This window comes from Hordeum vulgare, chromosome 4H, assembly GCF_904849725.1.
Source record: "Hordeum vulgare subsp. vulgare chromosome 4H, MorexV3_pseudomolecules_assembly, whole genome shotgun sequence".
Taxonomy (NCBI): Eukaryota; Viridiplantae; Streptophyta; class Magnoliopsida; order Poales; family Poaceae; genus Hordeum; species Hordeum vulgare.
The window spans coordinates 451372275-451384152 of NC_058521.1; the positions used below are offsets into that span (position 1 = coordinate 451372275).

The 11878-nt window shown below is 44.0% G+C and overlaps 1 pseudogene; it reads right to left on the bottom strand.

Moving 5' to 3' along the window:
* Window positions 1–4777: 4777 nt before the first annotated feature.
* Window positions 4778–11599, bottom strand: LOC123450608 (annotated as a pseudogene).
* Between the last annotated feature and the right edge of the window lie 279 nt (window positions 11600–11878).

The window sequence follows — 11878 nt, forward strand, 5'->3', positions numbered from 1 at the left end:
ACTTTGGGAAAGAATATACTTAAAACAGTGGTCAGTAACCTAAACCTCGCACTCCAAGTTGCAAACCCTGCATTCAAGGACGACATCTCCAAATGGGAATGTATAGTTCCGGTTGTTCCAACAAACTCACACTGGTATGAATCTTTTTAATGCATTATAATATTAAATAATTCATTCATTCAACGCACATTATGTGTTTCATACATGCAGTGCCTTGTCGGGGTATTTGGTTTTTAACTACATGCACTCATTGTGCGATGGAAAGCTATATTTTCCTGTACCCCAGGTGAGTATTTACACCATGCTTATTTGTATACACATTGCACATACAAACTTGTTATAACAATGTTGTCTAATGCATATGTAGGACTGTTTTGAACCAAGGAAGCGATTTTTGGTGCATATTTTAAAGTATGAAGAAAATGAATCTAAAAACAATATCCCATACATTGAAGGAAGCATCATAGATCGCATCTATAGATGGACTTTCATTGCTTGAAAAGATGGACCATCAAGACGTGCTTAGTCCTGATTTTTAAAACATATTTCCGTAACAATTATTGTGTGGTCATTAATTTTGTGCAGAGACATGTTTCCGGATCGTATGTTACGCACGTTCTCATATTGTTTTAAATAAAGGTCATATTGTTTTATATAAGACACCGATAAATTGCTCGATAAAAAAACTCAAATATGTTTTACTATTGATTATTATAGGTGTGTTGGAACACAAATATGTCACAATTTTGAAAATACAATTTCAGTGACATAAAAATATTTTGTACCCGTCTGACAAAAAATCAGAAATTATTTTAGGGATCATCTTCTATAAATCAACAGTAATTAGTACTAAGTTAATGAAGGATTTATTAATTTGAGTTGGGTCAATCAACAGTAATTAGTACTAAGTTGACTACTATATAGTAGTGCCAAAACAGAGAGACAAAGAGCATGATTAACTCATTTTCCAAACCTTGTCTAGCCTTCATCATTGCCACTAAGAATCAGCTGAAGGAACTCGGTGCTTTCGTCCATTGCTGCAATGACAGAATAAGGAGAATGTCAGCACATTCATATACCACATAGTAAGATAAAGAACTGGATAACATGATAAAGGCAAGCAGCTAAATGCGTATATACTTTTTTTGAAAGAAAATGTGTATATACTTGAGCAACATATAGTCCAATACAACACTGGAAACGCTGAAATATATGAAATCTAAAACTAGAATACTACAGTAGGTCTGCAATTTAAAACAATGGAAGAGTCAGAAAGTCAAGCCATATTACCTGTAGCATTGTAGTTCACTTCTTTCAACTGAATATCACTGTACATTGGATTGGTTGTTAGGATGGTTTCAAGGCCAGATGATGAGGGAACTGATATTGGAACCTACAAATATTAAGTAGTAGTTGAATAATCCATACTGCAGAATTCATAACTTGACATAAGTAGCAGTGCTTCTAGGCAGACGAAATGGATAAATAAAGCAAAGATGGAATTGTTTTGTTAAATTTACAAAGGTAGCTGATAAATTCATTGTCTAAGTAACTTAAACTGAAATAGCTCATATTGTCTAAGCGGATTGCAGAAAACAACCACAACTAAGGAGAATTGGTTTGTTATTTCCAGTCCCAGTCACTGAACTGTTATGGCTTCATCACTTCATCCCATCTTACAGGTCTATAGTTCCTTAATTTATAATTCCAAACATATAACTCGCATTGAAAAATTTAACCAACAATTTCTTGATTTCCCAATGTAACATAAGAAGCAAATATATTGATTTTAAGTACTAATATATTGAAGTAAAATAAGAAGTCATAACAGTTCAACATATGGAAGCAGACCAATTCACATGGTACTCATGTAAACTTTTTTTTTCTCGGAATGATTTCAATGGCATATATAATTAAAAAATCAAAACTAAGAAAGCTCGCAACTCTGTACTCCGTCTTGGTGACAAAAGAAGCATTTACAACATTTGATAATACAACATTCCCTGCATGATTCATCAACTAAAATAAGCAAAGAGAGATCAATAGAATTATACCTTCTCCATTCCCCTGATCACAAAGTATCCACCAGAATCAAAAAGGCAGTGACTTTCCTTGAGTTCATGCAACCAGCATAAATTTGAATTAACCATGACTGGAAGGCGGCCAATAGACACAAGATGAGTTTCATCCATAAGAACCCTCTTGTGACCAAAAACATCATTCTCTGTTTTAGACTTGTCACTTTTCTCCATAGAATAAATCTGTGAACAGTTTCAAATACGTCAGGCAATTGGGTGACTCAGTGACTATAACACCTAACGGTGTGTTCGGTAGGATGCATGAAGGGTGCATGAGCCTAAAAGTTCCCTTCTCGACCCACCCTTGGGTGTTTGGTAGAGTGTATGAAGGGTGCATGACTCCACACTAGCTTAACACAAATACAATAGATGCATGCATGAAGAGAGCATGCATGAAGAGGGGTGTTGAGATGAGCATGCACGAAGCGGGAACAACTATGCTGAGATGAGAATGCAACCAAACACACCCTAAGTGCACGAATATGAGTACCCAGTGATGATATGGTAACTTCAAAACACACACAGCATAAGACATCTTTAGCACATAGTTTATGAAAGTAAATTAACATATCAACATAACAGTTCAATAGAATCAAGCGCATAAAACATTAGCACACATCAGTGGCATCTACAACTATGTATGTTGCTGACTGCTAAGCTAATCTGGAAAGCAGCCATTTGTTCCTTGACTGCTCGATTTCATGTTCTGTCAATGGACTGTTTTGCTACATTAATTGGGGTACCAGGGAATAAATCAACTACCAAATTAAATGAAGACAGCATCAGTAGATAGACAGACAAGGTCTTTGCATCTTTTTACAGGATTAACTTACAAACAGGATTAAAATTGTGTGTTGTCAACAACACTTACAAAAACAGGGTCATAGCATGCATGTCACATCATATTACAGTTACAAATACTTTTGGAAGCATTGATCCCAGAGATTGCATTCATGTGTGCAACACTTCATAAACAGACAACAGCATAGAAGAGTAAGTAATTGCAGAACCTCTCTGGGCTTCCCAAGCTCATGTCAATTGGAACTTCTACATGTGACTAGGAGTACTTTCCCTTACCATCACCATCGAAGGATGGTTTCCCATTCATATCAGCATCCAGAGAAAGCTGTTTTCTGTCAACATCCATAGAAGACTGTCCATTTGAATCATCCACAGTATGGGATCTGCTCTCTTCATTGTCATACAATTCCATGGGGTCCAGCTCAGGCTGAGCGCCGTTTGCTGATTGCCCACTATCGCTTGATGGATCTTCCATTACGCTGATTGCCAACTTCTGAAGACTAACTACACATATCTGTCAAAACACTGAACTAATTATAATCGATCTTTTGTCGTGGTCTCTTCAAATCGAGCTCAAAGATCATAAATACTAATCAGAAATCACGAGGCAGATGAAATAATCTAGCACAAAGCCGCGCTGGAAGAGGATGAATTCGGGAAATAAACAATACCATAATACTTTCATCGACTGGAGTATACTCCCGATGGATCGGTGGGCGGCCACGGCTGCCGGCCCGGCTGTGGCGGCAGGGGCGCCGTCCTACTGGTGCTACACCTGCGAGCGGTTCGTGCGCACGGAGGGGGATGCCGGGCTGGCCTGCCCCGGCTGCGACGGCGGCTTCCTGGAGCATATGGACGCGCCGCCGCCGCGCAGGGCCGTCGCGCCCACCATCCTTCGTCCGACGCCGCGCCGCCGCGGACGCGCCCGCCGAGGTCCCGCCACGCCACCAGCGCCACCAGCAGCTTCGAGCTCTTCTACGACGACGGCGCCGGATTCGGCCTCCGCCCGCTGCCCGAGAGCATGTCCGGGGAGGAGATGAGGTGGGACAGGGGACGGGCGACGGAGCGGACACAGAGCAGCTCCGGGAGCGCGAGGCAGATGAGGATCTGATGGGAGGAGCACACCGGAGTCGCCGAGGAGAGGATAAGGTTTGGGTGGGGAGAGGGCTATGGTGTGCACTGAGAGGAGAGGATAAGGTTTGGGTGGGGAGAGGGCTGTGGTGTGCACTGAGAGGAGAGGAGACGATAGGGTGGGGAGAGGGGGAGTGGGTGAGATTGTGCGGGGGGATCGGGTGGGGGGGAGTGGGTGGTTTGGGTGTGTGTTTTTTTTAAACGAGGTGGGTGAGATTGTGAGGTTTTTCTTTTTTCACGAAATTGTTAGGTTATTTTTTATAACGAGAGTGCGTGAGGTTTTTTTATACCGGGAGTATGTTCTTAATTTTCTTTTTTACCTTTTCTGTGTCTACCATGTTTATTTGTACATTATGGAATATTTGATTCTATTTTGACTACTTCCTCCATTCCTAATTATAAATCTTTTTAAATTTTCGAATATAAATAACATATGGATAAAAATGTCTATATGCATCCATACGTAGTGCATAAAGACATATATTTAGTGATCAAAATGTCCATATGAGCAGGGAATTTTTGGTGTACGATTATTCGTGCGTTGCACGTGCATGCTTACTAGTACTATTAAACAAGCAAACGAGAACTTTCTTACGTGCACCAGCAATTAGTACACCAAAATATACGAAGCAATCAGCACCACACAATTAGTCTCACAAATCCTAATCCAACAGTCAACATTTACGTAATACATCTATGTGTGCATTTAGCAAATTCCCATGACTCACCGTGCTCCACCTCCACCACCCATCCTGCAGCACCAGATCTCACCCCTCCCTCGTGCGTGGGACCCGCCGGACGTACACGCTGATGCGCGCCGTCGCCGGCTCGAAGTCCTTGAAGCGGCCATTGTAGACGCGCGGGCTTTGTGATCTCGGTGAACCCTGCCGACGGCGCTGGCGAGCACTGGCCGGGGATGTAGTAATCGGCTCGTCGGCCTTCCCTCGGCCATGGTTCGCTCGCCGCGACCGAGAAGCTGCTCCGGCCCCGCCGTGGCGGCTCCCCCATGTCCATCTCCACGATCTTGGCATGCTCCTCGCCGGACCTGTCCATCTCCTGCATGCACCAGACACACAGACATTCCCTAATTCAACCATGCCGGCCTGCACGATCCCGAGGTACTACGTGCTAGCGCTCGCGTGCGGGCTTACGTAGGAGCGGCGGCGCCTGGGGTGCTGCGGCGACCGGTGGTCGACAAGGGCGGCGGCGGTGTGGTCTTCGTCCTCGAGCATGTGGATGCGCTGCGCGCGCACGCGGGTCTGCGCCATGAGGAGGGCCTGCATGCGTTGGAGTGTGGCCCTCGCCTGCTTCCTCACCAGGTGGCCCCTGATCAGCGCCTGCAGCTTCACCAGACCCCTGAGCGCGCATAGAGCCTTCCTTGCCTGCACCACCCACTACAAGAAAAATGCTCAATTATGACCAAAAATAATGACGGCAGTTTAATTGGTCATTGATCCATGACCAAAATTCCGAAATTAGTCATGGCAAGTCTAAGAGGGTCCAAAGCCCATAATGTTATGACCTTTTGTGTCCATTAGGTCATGATACTATTGCACAAATTAGTCATTAAGTGCTACCGATTGAAAAAAAAGAAGAGAAAAAGTGATAGAGGTGTGTTGGATGAGGGGAGGGTTTTGAAGCGTTGGATGTAGGAGGAGTGGATGGCCAGGATCTACTTCAAGGGAGTGATTTGTGGCCTCGCATGTGATAGGCTGGCTGCCCAAAGTGAAAAGAAACGAGAAAAAAGTGAAAGACAATCTCTCTCTTGGCGATCCCCATCATGCCAAGGAGGACCGACGGTACGACAAATCTCCAAGGAGGCGAGAAACATTACAACACACTAGTCATCTGAAGCTCCATACTAAATTAATGTCAACATTTTTATTTAGTTTCATACTATATTTATATAGAACTTGGTTTCTAGATAATTTTTTTCCTTTTTTAATAAGCCATAAAAAGCATAGGCCTAAGTTGGTTCGGGAACGTCAATTACTTTAATGGTTTTACTTATCTAGAGCAAGGCATGATCGGCGTGACACGGTGTCTCTACCGTCGGATCTAGAAGAGATGGATGACTATGATCGATCGGATGGGGCCAATCCGTGGGAACAATGCATTGACCAAAGAAAGTAAATAATAATAATAATAAATAAATAAATAAGTGAGGTAAAGCCTTTTTTTGATTTTGTTTGGTTTTCAGTTTCACAACGCGCGAATAATAAATAAAGAAGACCACTTGTCGCCGCATCAATCCCACTGACCCACCAATCCTTTCTCTTTCTCGTCTCTCCCTCTCCCCGCATCACTTCTCGTCGCCGCCACCACCTACGGTGCCCGATCCCGCCCGATTCCAGCGTCCTCCGACGGCGCCCAGGACACCACCGTGTCCCCCTCTCAATGCTCCTTCCTCCCATCGGGCAAGATCCGACGCGCGCGTCCTCCAGCGACCAAGTGTGACCCTGCCCACCAACTAGGGTTTGTGCCAGCATGTTGTCGGCGTGGCTCCGACCTTGCTCCGGTGACTCAGGTGAGTCCCTCCACTCCTCCTCGTCACATACCCCCATATCTTCCTCACATCATTTCGTCTCCCTCGCAGATCAAGCACACCGTTGCCACTCGAGCAACGGGGCGCCATGGATGGGAAGGCTTCTTCCTCCCTTGTCCCACGCGACGGAGAGGATGAGGCCACCGGAAGTGCAGCGGTGGCCGATGGGCTCAGCAGCGACCTGCAGTGGAGGAGCAGCAGCGGCCGACGACAGCGGACCAGATCTGCCAGTGATGTGCCCCACATGATGGCTCCCACCTCCTCCTGGTCGATTCTCGTCACCGTTGGTGTGCCTCGTCGCCTCCCGTCTGTGCGGATGCGCCCATGGTGGCAGCAGCTGTAGGAGATGGGGAAGAGATCCTGCTCTCTCTTTATTTACTTGACAACCGCGGATGGGGAGGATGCGGGTGGGGTGAATTACATGGAGAATGGAGTAGGCGGCGAGCTCCACAAAGGGGATGAGGGGCGTGGGGCTGAAGGTATGGTTCGCTACAGCGGTGGTGACACGGAACCTACCACGCCCACCGGATCTCGGTTGTTGCTCTCTCTCGATCTGTTCGATACTCGGTTGTTTCTTTACTCTCCATCCAGATCCTGCAGAGGCGCCTTGGGCTGGTGAGGTCGCTGGTGTTGGCAACGATGCTGCAGATCGGGTCGCACCTCTTTGTCACCTGGAGCTTCCCCGAGGTTCCCGGTACTATTGATGGTGTCTCTTTCTGTTCTTATTACTGCTGCACAAAGCTGTTGAGCTTGGTCGTTTTCCTTTCTTGGTTGTGTTTGCAGACCAGGACACACATCGTGGTGACTTGGTCAGCTCCTTGGTCATCATCTGGTCCATCACCGAGGTATGTATTCACCATTGACTTCACTCATATCATACGCTCCTTGAAAGCTAGGGACTACAGTTGTTCATAATAAATGTATTATCAAGCCGCGAGGCGCTCCTGTTGATGTGCACACTAGCTCGAGATGTGTCCCTCAATTAATGCAAATGCGAGTATGCGATGACGATTTGACATGTGTGTGTTGCTGCTTCAAATTGAATTTCTAGATACTAATGAGGAATTTAACAAAGAATTATTATAGCTTAATTTACTATACTTCACTATTATATCAGGGGAGATGTGGTTACATCTTAATTTACTATGCTTCAAACTGTTTTCACGCTATTGTATGGTGCTTGCGAGACCTTGCCATCTAAGGTTGCTCCAAAATAACGGCTAGGCAACGCCTTAAACTATGTGTTTGGTGAAACTTTTAAATAGGAGAATATAGTGGAAACATTGCAATACCCACACACTTGTTCAGAAGTGTTTTGAAGCGTTGTAACCGGAGGCCAGTTTCAAGTAAAATAAAAAAGGGAGTATTGACAATGTGTCTTCAGTATGTTATGTAGAAGGTAGTGTCCCACCTTTGTATTTTCATATGGTTTGTTTACCACAGGCCATCAGTTTTTGTAATTTTGTGTGCTCGTTCTCTGAAAATTATTTCATGTTATTTGTACTCAGGTGCGTAACCTAACTACTCCCTCTGTCCCGCAATTCTTATCTGGACCACCACCAACCGGAGACGACGGGAACCGTAGCTGCTGCAACAACCTGTTAACCCGCCGGTGGCAGCAAGCTAAAGGCTCCCCCTTGCAAGGTCAAAGGAGAAGTACAACAGCGACAATGTCCTGGAGCAGCACGGCGATCTGGACGGGAAGGAGGGTAGCAGCAGGACGAGGGGCGCAACTAAGCCGTCTTGCTCTCTTCGGTCGACCCTCCATGACGGACGCCACAAGATCTTCTGTCTGCAGAAAGTGAATTACTTGCTCATCTATTTATTCTTTTGAAATTGCAGCTGAATTTTGTCAAACCTAGAGCGGGATTTTGCAGCAAGAGATATCTCTGACAACCACTGTGCAATCATCTCAACGATAAAAATTTAGTGTAAAATTTTGTCAAACTGAATCTTTCTCAACAGATTTAGTTATTTTGCTAAAAAATCAGTTTTGTATCCTGCTCTGAATATAAAGTGTACTGCTTATTGCAAGCAAGTTTAAAATTTCAGTCTAAAAGTCAGTTAACTGAATTTTGACACAATAGTTAACTGAATTTACTGTCATCCCTATCAAATGCAGTTTATCCGTTCGTCCTGCTTCTCACTTTCTTCTATGTTTTCTAAGAAAAAATTAACTTCCTTCTGTAGTTATTCACATGATATATGTGCCAACTTCCTTTCGCAAAATCTTGCCATCTTGACCAACATTTTGACAGGCTTACTGCTAATCTAGGGCCACATGAGACTTTGTTGGGTTAGTTATTTTTCGCACCAACCAACAATGCATAGAAATCTGCTAGATTACCCAAGTCCATAGCAAAGGAGGAAGAAAGTGAAATGTGAGGCTGATCAACTTATCCATCAGCTAGATAACCCCAAGTGTAACTGGGTTCAGGGCCTGTACTTGCTTACCGATGGAAAAGGACAAATAATTGGATTGCTGTTTTCAACAATGGGTGTTGATGTTTGCATGATCAGTGTTAATCCAAGGTAATCAAAGTACTGAATCACTCCTTTCTGGAGTATTGTCATTTAACAATAAACTGAGTTACTGCCATTTAAGAGTAAATTGAATTTATCTTGAGTATGCAGTAAACTTGCTAGAGTACAAATTTATGCATTACTCCATATTTTCTGAAGTACTGTCATTTACTCCATACTCCAAATTTATGCATTATTCCTTGCTGGAGTATTTTTAAAATACTCCTAGTGTTAAAATCGTCATGTTGTATAAACTTGGCATCTTGTTGTTCACTATATTTCTTTTCACTGATGCATTTTCCATGTTATTTTAATCTGACATACCACATTAATTTCTTATTCAACGATGTTCTTAACTATTTACAGGTTGTAACAAAATTTCTCACTATGGAGTCCTTGCTTGACGAGAGCGTTGACAAGGAGATAAATTTGCAGATCGAATGAGGTGGAACTCCTTTAACAGTAACGCTGAAGGTAGTTTGCAAGCTTGCCATGTCTTGTTTAATCTTCATACCAGAGAGCAGTATATATGATCGATTACTCCGTGTAATAATGCATCTTTGACTTTGCAGATCGAAATGTAGGAACTAGTTATTTTGGAAGAACTAGTTATGTAGGAACAGTCTATATAAGGATGTATATAGATATATTTTAAAATATTTATTTATTTATTTCGTTTCATACGTACTCTGTAGTAAAATCTTTAAAAGATCTTATATTTAAAAACAAAGGAGGTTGAGTATTGGTCAGATGCTTATAGTAGGCCTAATTAAGTAGCCCATTGTTTATCACATACATGCATGAACCTTTTGTTTGAGAATCATACGTGCATGGATGTTGCCCAGGTAAACCAAGACGCACGGTAGAATCTTCCCACTGTTTATCATGTATGTAAGCTGTCTCACAGACATCGAGCCTGGGCAAGTGCCCGGGGTGGTCGGGCGCTGGCTCCGCCACTGCCTACTTTCATTGTTCTTTTCTGAGCCGAATAGCTTATGCTCTCAGAGTATCAGGAAAAGAATATGTAATTGTTTCTATGGTATTTGGCCTTCATGTATATTTCATACCGTATCTCCGTATGCCTTCTTTCTTGTGCAGTAAACATAAAAATATATGCTACATTATAATATTCTGTACCAGGTGCACGCACACTTTGCATGCATTTTTACATCATGGTGATTAGAAGCAGAATAGACAATTATTCAGAGACGTAAAGATTAGAATAAAAAAGATTCACATGTATTTTATCTGTACCTTCATTACTAGAAGTTGTATGCTTTCTTATGTTTGATTATTTGAATTACCAGGATGATCTGAAGCACCCAAAAGAAGTAGAGGACATGACGGGAGAAGGGAACAAGAAGCTTCGTTTATCATTGATGTTATGTTGTGCACTTGTTGGGCCTTGAACCTTTATGTGTAGAGGAGTCGATGAATGATGTATTGTAATTCATGTGATGTGTTACTGAAATGAAATATATACAACTAATTTGCAATATTTTATTCTTGTGTATTTGTTTTTTAATTGGTCTATCCTGAGATATACATGCTTTTAGTAAAATAATGCATCAGCCTAAACAATTTATACATTTTTAATAATAAAATAGTATTAGTGGAGGCCCATGTAGACTAGATTATTGAATTGGGCTGTGAAATTTATGATGATTTCATTTGGTCACTAGCAAAGCCATGTCAGCATAGCCACGTCAGATCCTACGTGGCTCACACAAATAGGTAATGACCAAACCAAAATTTTGGTCAATAGAGATCTATGACCAAATTTTTCGAAAGGTCAAGTTTGTTCATTCTTGACGGCCAACTTTTGACCTTGTAAATTTGGTCAAAAAAAGGTCAATAAACAACAACAATGACGAATCAATGACCAATATAGGGAGTCATAATTGACCTTATTTCTTGTAGTGACCTCACATGCTCAGCTCAAATCAAAAAAAGAAATGCTTATGTTTCTGCACAATTCGCTCAATTGCATCGGCATTGCTAAATCAGGTGTATGTGTTAACATTGTGTTTTAATCGAGCTAATCACATGGAAGATGGATAGACCAACACATTATCAAACTTGTTGGCGTCAAGCTCACCAGGTAGCCTCTGAAGGTGGCCTGGATCCTCGCGGTCGCGGCCTCCTGGAAAGGGGTGGCATACAGGTTGAGGTCATCCTCTGCCTCGGGGGGCGTCAGGCGTATCACTGCCGCATCGGCGGCCGCCATGGCCACCGCCACGGCGTGCTTGCTCTGCTCAAGTTCGTGCTCCGCCACCGCCACCGCCACCGACACCGACAGACCGCCAGGTTCCAGGGCCAACGACGACGGTGCGGCGACGATCTTGACCGGCGGCGCAGGCCTCCGGAAGCTCCATCGCCTCTTCTCCCTCAGGTTGGCAGCCACCGGCAGCTCGGCCAAAGGCGTCGAGTCACACCGTGACTGCCCCCACTTGTCCCCTCTCCGGCCACCACCCTTCTTCCCGGCCAAGATGCTCCTCAGCCACCTCCCGGCCTTCCCCATTGTCGGCACCTTTGATGAACCGCCCTCAGCCACAACAAAGCCGACAGACTCATGAACTATATTATAGCCCCCGGCAACAAATTAAGAACCCTATGCATTGCAAGCGCCATCACGAACCCGCCAACCACCCCGGCCGCGCCGCGCGAGCTTGGAACAGTAATACAACGTGTCAGTCATCCGACGCGGGCCGCCGAGCAATGGCATAGCGAAGGAGCACGAGCTCGCGGCGCGGTGGCGCCCGCTCCCCACTTCCATCTCCCTCCTCTCTCTCTCCTCCTC